This window comes from Artibeus jamaicensis, unplaced genomic scaffold (assembly GCF_021234435.1).
Source record: "Artibeus jamaicensis isolate MK-2021 breed Jamaican fruit bat unplaced genomic scaffold, CSHL_Jam_final contig_536, whole genome shotgun sequence".
Taxonomy (NCBI): Eukaryota; Metazoa; Chordata; class Mammalia; order Chiroptera; family Phyllostomidae; genus Artibeus; species Artibeus jamaicensis.
Window position 1 is genome coordinate 1,844,182 of NW_026521878.1, and position 15,054 is coordinate 1,859,235.

Genomic DNA, 15,054 nt, shown 5'->3' on the forward strand with positions numbered 1-15,054 from the left:
AAAAGAAAATATAGATAGCAACAAGTCAGGCTACTTTCAGTTCTTTCATATTGACTTTCTTTTTATGCCTACTTCTGGGGTTTAAAATTATCAAAATTAAAAATATATAAAGCCAGGTTTTATAGTAATAATATTCATAGTATTTAATCACAAGGAAGGTATGCTTACTAACTAGTCAGAACTTTTTCCTCAACAAAAAGAAAGCAGATACAGTTTTATAAATAGTACTACTTACCAACTAAATATTAAACATAGTAAATGGACTTTGGGCTGTCAATAAACCATCATTGACATTAAACAGCAGAGTCTCACAACAAGAGTTATACTTTGTTATCAATGTTCCTTTAAGAAGGAGGGTTTGGGGAAGATGGCAGTAACATAGTTTTAGAATATCTCTGAACATTTGTGTAAGGATAGAAAAACAATAAACATATGGCCAACCTCTAGAACAGATTTAAGTAATGAGGTACATTTATAGTCCCCTAAATACAAATGGAACAAATAACCAATAAGAAAAGACCTGTGTGGTGTTAGCAAAAGAACGGAAGGAAGCAGAAGGAAGAAAAGGAGAACGCAGAGTTCCCTTCAGAAAGCTTAATGAAGCAACAGGAGAGCTACTGCAGACAAGATGTGATTTCAAACCTCCAGCCAGTGGCTGAATGGACTGCTCTGTCATATAGTCAAGTAGTCCTCAAGTGTTTGGGGATCTTGAAATGCGTCACTAAATTTTTCCTTTCAAAACAAACCTTCCAAATTAAGATAAACTGTTGGGATCTACTTGTCATGGCTTTATCCATGGATGATTCTGTAGCATTATGAATTGGTCATTTTGAAAATATGGGCTCACTAAATTAGGCAATTCTTCCAATTATTTATATATTTCATATAATATCAAAAATTAGATTATTAATGTATAACTAGTATCACCCCCAAATTGTTAAATGTTGGGAAGCTGTCAAAATTATGGTGGTGGACTAAGTTTTCCTACACTTTAATGTTTACTTGAAAATAAATATATTTTATGTGTGACAAATGCAACTAGCTGTTTTCTTTGAAATAATAGGCTTCCTTAATTTTCAAAGTTTAAAAATATCCAAGTTTAAATACCCATAATGTGTCATTTTCTTCAAGTAAAAGTAATGTTTCATTAAAAGAGTAACTAGTTCAGCTTTCAGGCCACACAATGGCACAAGACAAACACTTTTCCTCAAGACAACCTTTATACTTTGGTATGCAGAAAAAGTGCTTTATACATGTTGCTCATTGTATCATTTCAAATATTAAAAAGGCATTTCCTCATTGATTAATATTTACACTATTGATTTTTCTTCATGAAAACCATTCCTTAAGCGGAACTGGTTTTGTTTGTTTTCCTATAAATGTATAGTAGGGGAATGTATAGTAGGGGATGACAGTTGCTTGGAGTGTCGTTATATACACCAAAAGTTGGGATTTAGTCAGGGCACATTCCTAGATTGTAGGTTGATTTGATTTTCAGTTGGGGTTCATACGGGAGGCAAGCAGTCAATGTTTCTCACATCAATGTTCCCTTCTCTCTCTCCCTTCTCTCCTGTCTCCCTAATATCAATAAATGTATCCTCAAGTGAGTACTAAGGAAGAGAGAGAACTAATTTAGTATAACATTCAAAATATAACAAAAATAAAAATATCTAGGTTAAAATAAGACATGCAAATCCATATAAGATAAACTAAAAACACTTCCAAATGAAACATATACCCAAACATATGTTGTGTTCTTTCTCAGGAAGGCTCAAAATTATACAGATATTATTTTTGAAGATAATTTATAAATTTAATACAATGCCTCAAAAAGGTAGCTATTATTATTTTAATATTTTTATAATATGCACCAGTAGAAAGCATGAGAAATACATCCTGATAATCCTATGGATTGATATCCAGGATTTATTTTTGAGTAAAAAAAATAGGTTGGAGAAAAGTCTTCATGCAACACTGTTTATTTAAGAAGTGAGAGATGAGTATCAATCTATGTACACTGTCAAATCATTCTGTTTAAAATTAATACCTAAATGATATTTTTAAGTGCTGTGTATGGAGGGAATAATGGGTTTATGGGCGAGGAATAGGATCTAGTTAATATTCTTTTTTTATATCTTCAACTTTGAATATGGAAATATTTTAGATTACTATACAACAAAATTGAGAGTAGTAAACAGAGCTTAAACATTTAAAAAATAAAATCAATAATTTTAACTTTATATTGAATATAAAGCATAATTATATTGAAAAATTTTCCTAAGTGATTTTTAAGTCTAGTAACTTGTCATCATACTTCCAGGATTGAAAAAAATATGATATACTAGTCCTATTATTAGTGGTAAGGTGGGCAGGTTTTCTCTGAGACTATAAAATTATCAGTTAAGATACACAATTACTTAGATGCATTAAAAACTAAAATGATTACCAAACTCATAACATGTATAATTTTTGTTTTAAATTATAATTTTTAGCTCTGTCCTTTGAAAGAGCTTAGAAACAATGATCACAATCCAGTAAAAAGAAGCACTTCTATTGTTCAAATTATAATGTATAAATACAATTTTGTACTTTAAAGAACCAAAGCTCTGAGCCTGAGGAAAGAAATACAAAGAAACAGAACATTTTGTCATACCACAAAAACAAAAGTCAGCACAGGCTACAAGGCTTATGCCAAAAGAACTAAGGGACCAACTCAAAGAGGATCCAATTGTGTAACAAAGGCATGCTTTGAGAACCTGTTAAAATAATTACTTTAATAGATTAAAATTCACAAAGCATGTTTAAACTTGTAAGTTCATAACAGTTTTTGAAATAAAATAATTCCACATTAAATTTAAAAACTGAGTCACTTGTCATACCTTCCTCACATACACTATGGGAAATCTTTAATGGCAATAATTTTTCTTTATGTGCCTTTTTAAATTAACTTAGAGGAATGAGCTATGTGATTTAAAAATTTGGAACACTTGAAACATGTGAATCAAGCTAAGGGTTGTAAAAAGTTTGTAAGTGCACAAAGAGAAAATATTTTATATGCTTTCTGTGAAAAGACCCAGATAAAGAAAAACGTTATTTGGAAATTATGTCTTAAAAGAGATTAATATCCAGAATTTTAAAAGACTTATAAAAAGACAATCTAATTTAAAAAGGCAAAGATTTTGATTTGATATTTCTCCAAAGAAGACATACAAATAACCAATAAGTAAATGAAAAAAGGTGCTCAAATTATTACTTATTAGAAAAATGCAAATTAAAATCATGAAATATTTCACACCCAAAGAATGGCTGTAAGAGAAGAAATGGGAAATATCAAACATGATCAGGATGTGAAGAAATTAGAACCACTCTACATCACTGGTAGGAGTGAAATAAGCCAGGTGGTGCAAGACATATCATATGATCTCCCCTTTAATTGCAACCTAATCAACAAAACAAACAAGCAAGCAAAATATAACCAGAGGCATATAAAATTAAGAACAAATCTGACAGTAAACAAAGGAGAGGTGGGTAGGGAAAATGGGGGAAAGGAGGGAAGTGTTTTCAGGAACAATTATAAAGGACACATGGACAAAACCAAGGGGGATGGAATCAGGGGAGGGAGGTGGGGATGGTTGGGGTGGGGGAGAGTGATGAGGGTAAATGCAGACAACTGTACTTGAACAACAATAAAATCATTTAAAAATGATTGCTATAATAATTTTAAAAAACCATGCAGGCACTTTGGAAAACTGTTTGGCTGTTCCTTAAAAGTTAAACAGAGTTATTGTAAAACTAAGAAAGTACAACTAAGAAACTTTCCTCCTAGGTACATAGCCAGGAGAGTTGAAAACATGTGCACACAGAAACTTTTACATGAATGTTTATAGCTTCATAATCATAAATAGCCTCAAAATGCCAAAATCCCAAATGTTCACCAAGTAATGGATAAAGAAACGTGGTATATCCTATATAATAAGATATAGTTTACCCCAACAAAATTAAGTATAAATACATGCTAAATCATGGGTCAATCTTGAAAACATTGTGCTTAATGAAAGAAGCCCTTCACCAAATCCATACATTGGATAATTCTATTTATATTAAAATTTTGGAATAGTCAGTAGAAAAATAAAGGTTAATGGTTTTCAGGAGATAGGGGCAAGGAGGCATGGAGGGTAACTGCAAAATGTTAAAAGGGTTCTTTCTGAAATGATAGCAAATTCTGAAAATAGATAGTGGTGATTTTTGCATTACTTTGTGAATATAGTAAAAGCCACTGAATTGTACACTTTAAGAGTAAATTGTATCATTATGTAAATTATAGCTCATTAAAAATAAATTTAAGGATAAAATCATAGGAAACATCTAGATATTAGACTTGATTAAATAAGTCTCAGGATCACAAAGGTCTAGTAAAATCTTTCTTTTGAATAGAATATTAAGATAAAGATCAAATAAAAATGTGGTCATTTATTGCTAAAGAAGGTATTAAATTCGCTACCAATATTTTTAGTGTTAAAGAAAGAAACTCTCATGCTCTATTCCTCAAAAGAGAGTGTGCATTCTTAAACTGTGTGTTTAAAAGAATTTAGGTTTAGTTACTGGCTATCGACCTGCTTGAAAGTAAATACACAAGAAATCCACTTACTTTTAATATTAAATATAACTGAGCCTACCTTAACCACCATTTGACTGTTTAAAATTTAGTAAGTTATTTGGTTTCCCAATTGTCTATAAGCAAGAGACAGGCTAGGAAAGCTGTGTTACTCCCTAAAGCATCGTAATCCACTCTTTCTTTTTCAGATGGGACTATTTAAGTGGATTATCTCATTATTTTTCCAGTTATATGGAGGGCAAAAACTGATTATTTTATATTTCAAGTGTATTCACCAAAAGGAAATTTATATGAACGTACTATAAAGACCACTGCACGATTCTCAGAAATCTTGGGCTTTGAGCTTCCAGGGGTTGGAGTTTTGTCTCCTGGGGTGGGTCAAATCTGCTCTGTGTATAGAGGAATGAAAGAAGCCAAGAGAAACTATTGATGTCCAGAATGGGTAGTCTGCACCAATGACAGCTAGTACTCCTCATACTCCCCACTTGTCTCCCTGTATTTTTAAATCTCTTTACTGTTAGGCTGGGATACAGAGAGCTGTCCTAAAAAAATGGACTACAAACAGATGCAAAATGGAATAAAAGCAGATGTGATGAGTGTCATTTAAGTGCAAGCTGATATTGTGTAGCTCCTTCAATCCTCTCTTCCCTTGAGGTTACAACATGGAGTCATATGTTCCAGGTAGCAGTTGAGAGTGAAATAGCTCTCACCAACCCACAGATGAAATCATGTGAGTGAAAAGTGTAGCTTTACTTTCTTAAAATACTGAGTTTATTTTTTTCATTGTATAACTGATATAGCATAATGTGATTAATCCACTGACTTTCAGTAACTCATTTAACCAAAGCTTACAGTTCCTTTGTGTACATATTTATTTTTTCTTGTTTATTCTATTACAGTCCTCCCAATTTCCCCCTTTTCCCTTCTCTTTCCTGCCTCACCTGACCACTCCCACAGTCCTTCCCCACAAATTCGTCCATGTCCACGGGTCATTCATAGATGTTCTTTGACTACTTCCTTCTTTGTCCCACCATTCCCCCCAGGAGCTGTCAGTCTGCTCCCTGTTTTCAGGTCTCTGGTTCTTTTTACCTCGTTAGTTTATTTTGTTCACTAGATTCCTATTATAAGTAAGATCATGTGGTGTTTGTTTTTCACCAACTGGATTGTTTCACTTAGCATAACAGTCTTCAGTTCCATCCATGCCGTCTCAAAGATTAAGAATTCCTTCTTTCTTTCTGCTGCATGATATTTCATTGTGTAAATGTGCCATTTTTTAAAAATTCATTCATCTACTGATGGGCACTTAGCTGTCTCCAACAATTGGCTATTGTAAATAGTGCTGCTATGAACATTAGGGTGCAAAAGTTCTTTTGAATTGGTGTTTCAGGATCCTTAAGAGTATATTCCCAGCAGTGGAATCACTGGGTCAAAAGGCAGTATCATTTCTAGTATTTTGTGGGAATTCCATACAATTTTCCAGTAGCTGCTCCAGTCTGCATTCCCATCAACAGTGCACTAGGGTTCCCTTTTCTCCACAACCTCACTAGCACTTATTGTTTGTTGAATGGTCATTCTGACCAGTGTGAAGTAGTATCTCTTTGTTATTTTAATTTGCGTCTCTCCGTTGACTAGTGGTGTTGAGCATTTTTCATATGTCCATGGGCCAATGTTATGTCCCCCTTGGAGACATGTCTATGCATGTCCTCCACCCATTTTTTAATTGGATTGTTTGTCTTCCTGGTGTGGGGTTGTAAGAGTTCTATGTATATTTTGGAGATTAAACCCTTGTCCAGTGTATCATTAACAAATGTTTTCCCACACAGTCAGTTCCTTTTCATTTTGATGATTGTTTCTTTAGCCATGTGGAAGCTTTTTAATTTGAAATAGTCCCATTCTTTTATTTTTCCTTTATTTCCCTTCCTCTAGGAAATATATCATCAAAAATATTGCTACTTGGGATATCTAATATTTTACTGCCTATGTTTCTCTCTAGGACTTTTATGGTATCAAAACTAATACTTAAGTATTTTATTGATTTTGAGTTTATTCTGGTGTATGGTATAAGTTGGTGGCCGTGTTTCATTTTTTTTTTTTTTGCATGTACTGATCCAGTTCTCCCAACACAATTTATTGAAGAGGATATTTTTACTGTATTGTGTGTTCATGCCCCCTTTGTCAAATATTAGTTAACCATAGAGACATAGGCTTATTTCTAGGCTTTCTAATCTGTTCCATTGGTCTATGTATCTGTCTTTATTCCAGCACCAGACTGTTATGATTACAGTGGATTGCAGCATAGTTTGATATCAAGTATTGTGATCCCTCCAACTTTGCTCTTCATTTTCAAGATTGCTGAGGATATTTGGGATCTTCTATTGGTGCCATTAAATACTTGAAGTATTTGTTCTAGATCTGTGAAATATGCCATTGGTATTTTAATAGGAATTGCATTGAATCTATAGATTGTTTTTGGTAATATAGACATTTTAATTATGTTAATTATTCCAATCTATAAATAAAGTATATACTTCTATTTATTTGTATCTTCCTCAATTATTTTCTTCAGTGTTCTATAGTTTTCTGAATACAGGTTTTTTATCTCCTTGGTTAAATGTATTCCTGTTGGGAACTACTCTGCCTGGTTTCATAAGCTTTAACGCCCCTGGGCTAAGGCTGAGTGAGGGACCTTTAAACCATAAGCCACTAAGGACACAACGCTTATCTCCCTGGCAGGAGCACCACTTCTGCTCCTTTTACTTCATCCATAACTGGCCCCCAATGCTTGATCAGTTAGTCAATGACAGGTAAGATTCCCTAAGAGGGGGATGACCTAAAACAGGCACGATCATGGGGAGGCCCCAGAGAAGGACTTGGGGGGCTATAGCAAAAGGGGTTGATGGCCCCTTGGCTTTGACATAGTCTGAGTCCTCATTCTGTTTGCAAGAAGTCTCCGAATCTCTTGGCTGCCTTACTTCCTCTGCCTGACTTAAGTCTGAAACAATGCTTAAATCAGAAACAATACCAGAAGTGGGTGCTGTCCTGTGCTGGGAAGGATGGGTTCCCTAGGGTGATCACACCTACCTAAGAAAGAATATGTAAAATCCTCTGAAACCTGCTTGGTTTAGAATGCTCTCAATTAAATGGTAAGGGTCCAAGCAAGAAGTGAGTTTGTTCCTCAGAGTTTTATGGCTCTTTAGCTATCTGACTCTGACTCAAAATAGTCCCTTAGAGTTCTTTGTATGTTATCTGGGGGGCAACTTTCCCCGCAAGTATCCTCGTGTGCCACGGATGAGAATAAATATGACTGAGACATGAGGTGATCTGTTTAGGAAGGAGAAGTGGCCATTTTCCCAGAGGAAAAAGGCCTTGAGCAACGGCCAGTTTCTCAGGGGAAAAGGCCTCTAGCCCCCTCTCCCAGGGCCTTTTATTGAATTCTAATACACAGGAATACAGGGCAGCAAGGATAAAACAGTAGATAACATTCAAAGAAATCTGAGGGCTTAGTATTAGTCAGAGTCAGTCGGGAACAGAGTTTTAGGGTTTCCTGCTTGAACCCTTAACATATGAATGAAGCACTCTTAGCAGAGCAGATTTCACAGGTTTACCAGGAAATCTCTGTGATGCCAGATTTTTCCCCAGGACACACTCTAGCAAGGCAAGGAGCTGCACCTCTCCCCAACAACTATTCAGGCTTAAGGGGATTAGAGCCAGGAAGTACTTCTCCCAGAGAACATGGGGACTTGGTCTATGTCAAAGTCGGGGAGACGAGAGTCCATTGCTCTTTGCTGCAGCCCCCCAAGTCCTTCCATGAAGGCCTCCCAAGTGACTGAGTCTGGCTTAGGTTGCCCCCTGCTGTGAGGGGTCTTACCTGTCATTAACTTCGGACTAAGCTTTGGGGGCAGGGAGAGGAACTGAGGCAGCGTTTGCTATAAGAGACAAGCTTTGTCTCCTGTGTCTCACATTCCAGAGGTAGTCCCTGGCCCTTAGCCACAAGGGTTTGAGATACAATTCCTAGAACCAGGCAGAGTGGTCTACAACAGTTATCTATTGTCTGATCCTTACTATCCTGATAATGATTAATAAGCTTTACCTGTATTTCTGTGCAAAACAAATCTAATAAAAGCCCATTGAGGAAAAGGCTCTTGGCTCTTCTCTTTTGAGAGATTGGCTACCTTTCCTCCCCAAGCAGATCATGTCTTAGTAGACTTATTCTCATCCATGGAATATGTGAGGTGCCTGTGGGCAGAGCCCCCCACATATTCCTAGCTATTTATTTATTTATTGCTGTAGTAAATTGATTTTTTCTTAATTTCTCTTTCTGATAGTTCATTGTTCATGTACAAAAATACCATTTGACTTCTGAATATTGACTTTATATCCTGCTACTTTGCTGAATTCACTTATTAGGTCTAATAGTTTTGGTGTAGCCTATAGGGTTTTTTGTGTAAATTATAATGTTGTCTGAAAATAATGACAGTTTTACTCCCTCTTTTCCAATTTGGATGCCTTTTATTTCTTCTTTTCTGATCATTGTGGCTAGGACCTCCAGTACTATGTTGAAGACATAGTGGTGAAACTGGGTGCCTTTGTCTTGTTCCTGATCTTAATGAAAATGCTTTTAGTTTTTGCCCACTGAGTATGATTTTGGCAATAGTTTTTTGGTATATGGCCTTTATTATATTGAGCTTTACTCCTTCTATTCCCACTTTGCTGAGTGTTTTTATTATAAATGGGTGCTGTGTTTTATCAAATGCTTTTTCTGAATCTAATGATATAATCATGTAGTTTTGCCTTTCATTTTGTATATGTCATGTATCACATTTATTGATTTGCAAATATTATACCATCTTTGCATTTCTGGAATAAATCCCACTTGATCATGGTGTATGATCTTGTTACTGTACTTTGGGGTCTGGTTTGCTGTGTTTCACTTAGGATTTTTGCATCTATGTTCAACAGAGATATTGGCCTGTAGTTTTCTTTCATTGTTAGGTCTTTACCTTGTTTTGGAATTAGGATAATATCAGCTTCATAAATGAGTTTGGGAGTTTTCCCAAATTCTTCTTGAGTGTTTTGGAATAGTTTGTTAAGGATCAGTGTTAGTTCTTCTTTGATTGTTTGGTAAATTTTGCCCATATTGTATGTGGTTCCTGATTATTGCTGGCCCATTCATTGGTGGGAGTTCCCCTCTGCCTGGTTGGCTGAGAGACTCAATCCCCACTATGTGTTGTATGCTGTTGAATAGGTGCTGGCAGAACATAAGAAAATGACATCAGAAGAAGCAAACCACATTTCCTACCACAACAATATCAACAACAAGAAAGAAAGAATAATAAAAGTGAAGAGAAAGATAAAATAGTAGATGTTGTGTGTGTGGGCGACTTCTTCGTGAGTCCCCCCAGTGCCACGGACACATGTGAATGAATGAATATGGCCGAGACATGCTGGATCTGTTTGGGGAGGAGAAGTGGGCTGTGGCCAGTTTCTCAGGGGAGACAAAGGCCAGCAATGGCCAGCTTCTCTGAGGAGAAAAGGGCCTCTAGCTCCTTCTTCCATAGACTTTTATTGGGTTGTAATACACAGGAATACAGGGCGGCAAGGATCAAACAGTAGATAACATTTCAAAGAAATCTGAGGGCTTCAGAGTCTGAGTCAGTGTCTGTGAGGAAGAGAGTTGCAGAAACTTTGGGAGACATACTCATTATCTCTAGGACCCCTATCATATGAATGAAAGCACTCAGCAGAGCAGATTTCACAGGTTTATCAGGAAGTCTCTGTGATGCCAGATTTTTTCCCCAGGACACACTTTAGCAAGGCAAGGAGCTGCACCTCTCCCCAGCAGGTATTCAGGCTTAAGAGGATTAGAGCCAGGAAGTACTTCTCCCAGAGAACATGGGGACTTGGTCTATGTCAAAGTCAGGGAGGCGAGAGTCCATTGCTCTTTGCTGCAGCCCCCCGAGTCCTTCCATGAAGGCCTCCCAAGTGACTGAGGGGTCTTACCCATCATGGACTTCCGACCAAGCTTTGGGAGCAGGGAGAGGAACTGAGGCAGCTGTTTGCTACCAGAGACAGGCTTTGTCTCCTGTGGCTGGCATTCTAGAGAGGTCGTCTCTTGCCCTTAGCAACAAGGGGCAGAGATACAATTCCTAAATCAGGTAGAGAGGTCTACAACAGTTGTGGACTGCTCTGCCTGGTTTTAGGAATCGTAACTCTATCCCTCATGGCTAAAGATGAATGAGTGACCTCTGGAATGTGAGCCACAGGAGACAAAGCTTGTCTCTGGTAGCAAATGCTGCCTCAGTTTCCTCCCTGCTCCCAAAGCATGGGCGGACAGGTAAGACCCCTCAGAGGAGGAGCAACCTAGGCCAGACAGGATCACTTGGGAGGCCTTCATGGAAGGACTCCGGGGGCTGCGACGAAGAGCAATGGACTCTCACCCCCCAGCTTTGACTTAGCCTGAGTCCCCATGTCCTCTGGGAGAAGCACTTCCTGGCTCTAATCCCCTTAAACCTGATGGGGAGGGGTGCAGCTCCTTGCCTTGCTAGAGTGTGTCCTGGGGGGAAAATCTGGCATCACAAAGACTTCCTGATAAACCTGTGAAATCTGCTCTGCTAAGAGCGCTTCATTCATATGTTAAGGGTTCAAGCAGGAAACCCTAAAACTCTGTTCCTGACAGACTCTGACTCATACTAGATCCTCAGATATCTTTGAAATGTTATCTACTGTTTGATCCTTGCTGCCATGTATTCCTGTGTATTAGAATTCAATAAAACGCCCTGGGAGAGGGGGCTAGAGGCCTTTTTCCCCTGAGAAACTGGCCATTGTTTAAGGCCTTTTTCCTCTGGGAAAATGGCCACCTTTCCTCCCCAAGTAGATCACATTACATCATGTCTTGTTTACTTTTACCCGTGGCAGTCGGGAGCAGGGGAAGTACAGGAAAAGTCGCCCCACAAGTAGAGAGAAGGCAAAGGGAAAAGGAATATGAGAAGACCTAAGGAATGAAAAGCGATTATTAGAGAAGAAAAGGGAAGAGAACTACTAATAATAATTTGAAAAAGGAAAATGGGGAAAAGAAATAGAGTAAAGGTAACAAAAACAATAAATGGAGAGAAAAGGAGAAGAATGGAGTATGCAAAGATAAGAGAAGAATAACATATATTAAAGAAAAATTAGAGTAGGAAAATATGAGAAAAATTAAAAATAAATAATAAAATAAATAAAAAGTCTATGGAAAAAGAAAAAGTAGCTAATATAATGCAAAAAGAACCTTGTGTATTTGTCTCAGCACAGTTTAGGTCTTGCCTTCTAGTTTCTCTGTTGGATACTGCTCTGATGTCTGAGTCTGGTGTAAGCTACTTTTAGGGGATATCCATGTCTGGTCTTCAGCCACCTTTTCAAAGTTACTAGTGATGCACTGTTTGTGGTTGATTACTCAGGACTTGGGTACTTCCTGGGTGGGCCAACCTACTTTGTAAAGCTGCCTTTTATCAACCCTGGGTTCAGGGGTATGCCAGCAAATTTCCCAAGTAGCCGCAGGATTTACCTCTGCCAGTGTCTGCCTGCTGGCCTGCTGTCAATCTGAGACTCGTTGCAGACCAGATTATTTCTGGAAGGGCTTCCAGCCAAAACAAGGGGCTGTGATTCTTGGACCTCCCATGGCAGTTGCCTTTCAGGCTTCAGGAAAATGGTGGGTTTGTTCACCCTCCCCTGAGCCACTAGACTGACTATGTCCAGGATTGTATCCCTATACTGAGCAGCTCAAAGCCCCTATCAGGGTTCCAGAGCCCAGACAGATATTTGAAGGGTATTTCCATGGCTTTTTCATGAGTTAGAAGTACTAGTCTCTTCCCCAGGTTAGTGTATGGATTAGTCGTACCCTGCTGCCAGTCTCTATTGATCCCTGAGTCTGTCTGTGTTGGTATTTCTTCAGTAAGGGTTAAGATGTATTATGGTAGAAAAGAAAGAGAACAAACAAACAAAACAGAATGCCAAGACAGAGCAAAACTGAAAAAAGAGCAACAAGAAAAAAATGTGCTGAGTAAAGTGAATAGGTTTTCAGGGTTTGTGGTGAAGAGATTTCCAGAGGGTGGGGGAAGCAGTGTCCCACAGGGTAAGGTGATTGATTTTCCCCATGGAAGAGGTTAGCTCTTCTCAAAAGATGGCTGTTTTGGAGCCCAGGTCTATAGGGTCCCAGAAAATCCCACAGCCATGCCCCCCAAACTCTCCTCAGTGCCTCCCACTCCAGACTTTCCTTGTGCGACTCCAGACTGTACCAACCCCCTCAAGGTCAGTAGCCATGAACACACTGCTTGTACCACTCTCTCCAGTGAGTCTCAGCCTCAGGCTCCCATTGTTACCCTGCCACTGAGAAACTACACTCCTGGTGTGGTCTCCCCAGTCAGCCTGCCTTGGCCACCTCTCTGCCCAGGAATTCCCAGCTCCTGGGCTGATCTTCAGCCTCCTCAGTCTGTACCTACTGGAATTGTATGTGGTTCCTGTAGTATCTGGGATCTGGGAGGCGACAGCTCCTCCTCTGTATGTACTGTAGTTTCCAGACCCTGGTTCCTGGCAGCAGCTCGGCACACAGCCCAGCACAGAGCAGAGGACACAGAGGAAAGTCTGAGCACCCAGGTGCAGACACTTTGGAGGCTTCTTCCTGAGGAAGGTATTTTAAATTCCTCACAATGGATCTTGCTCCAAAACCACACAGCCAGAAGCACCAGGTTGGGCAGCAGCAGTGGTAGCTGTTCCACCAGGAGAGCCCGGGGCATCCTTTCACACGTGCTCACTCACTCGCTGGTGTACATGCTCACTCACACTCAGCTGGATGTTTCAGTTGATCCTTCTGGGGTTTACCTGTAAGACCTGTGCCATCTGGAGGCAGGAGAATGGTGCTTCCAGCTACTCTGCAGCCAACTTGGAACCCCCTCCCCATTATGTAAATATTTAGATAGTGATTATACTAAATTTATGCAAATGCTTTAAAAGTAAAATACGTAAGTCTATTAATGAGCTGATCCTAGGTCCAGGTACAAATTAAGCCACTAGTTAGTTTTAGATTTTTATTATCATTATTATTATTATCTTTTTATTTCCCTAGACAATTACAAATTAAGGTTAAAATAAATTATGTTTATTAAAAAAGTGTACCTTATTGGAAGCATTTATTCAGTGAAATAGGAAAATTTGGTGTTTGAGAATTACACATAACTAAGAGATGTATTAGAGTTTGATAACATTAATAAGGATAAAATAAAGAAAAATTTCACCATTGTGCAGAGTTTCAAATAAGTTAAAAATATAATTTTATACACCAAAACTTTTAACTCCTTTCACTAATACCTATCAACCTGGAGGAAAAAGAAAACTGTGCAAGTAATGTGTCTTCCTGGGCCTGGGGAATGAGGTAAGTATACCGAAAAAAAGTTAGTAAAGCACAAAGAAAGAGACTGTTTTGGGGTCTAAGCTGATGGAGACTAAACTGATTTCTGAAGTCAGGTAGTGTGATAGAAGCAGTAAGTAATTTTATTTTTTATTTTCTGGAAATATTCATTTTTCAATAGAATTCAGTGCGAATTCTTTCAGTTAAAACAAAGCTAACACAATACAAAATAAGAAAACTAAACTAAACTAATACTTAAAAAATCAATATCTCTCTGCCAAGGGTGATTTAGATTGAGAAATAGTTGTCAGACAATATCAGGGCTTTACCACATTTTTTCCCCTAAAATTAGGAGTAAGACAGGAAGCTGCATATACACCAACTGCTGTTCTGTGTAACGGTGGGCCATAGAGGCCTTTGAAATTGAATAAAACAAGTGCATGCATTATGGGGCTATTTATTCAAGTGGGATGGTGCCAAGGAAATAGCCCATGCAGTATGGGGAACATTATAAATGACTTCCTGGAAATCAAAACATGATTGATTATGCCAGTACATTTTTGTAAATAATAACTCAGCTATAACACTTAAACTAAAATATCCATTTATACATTAGATGTATTAATTGGATTAAGAGTTTTAAAAAAGGACCCTGAAGGTGTGCATAGTTCCTGGCACATATCAGGCACAAAATATCTTTGAGTTATTTCATGATTTGAAGCCACCTATGAAGCCGAAGTTTTCCATTTGTCTTGCAAAAAAAACTTGCAATTTGTTCTCCCTAAAGGCTTAAAATCCAATTATACCATCCAGATCATTAAAAGTCACACATGCTGTCCTAAAGGGTTGGAGAGTTGGAGTGTAATGAGCACCACAGCATTCAAAGTGCCTATGAAAGGGAAGGCTCTGCTACCTGTGTGTCCTGAGCAGACATTTTCCCTCCATGGAACTAAGCCTTGTGCAATCCATCAGTCAGGAGAATTAATGGTGTGACTGGCAATTCAGGCCTTACAGTGATAATCAAGCCCTCATAAATTGTGTAAGCGCAAGTAAAGAC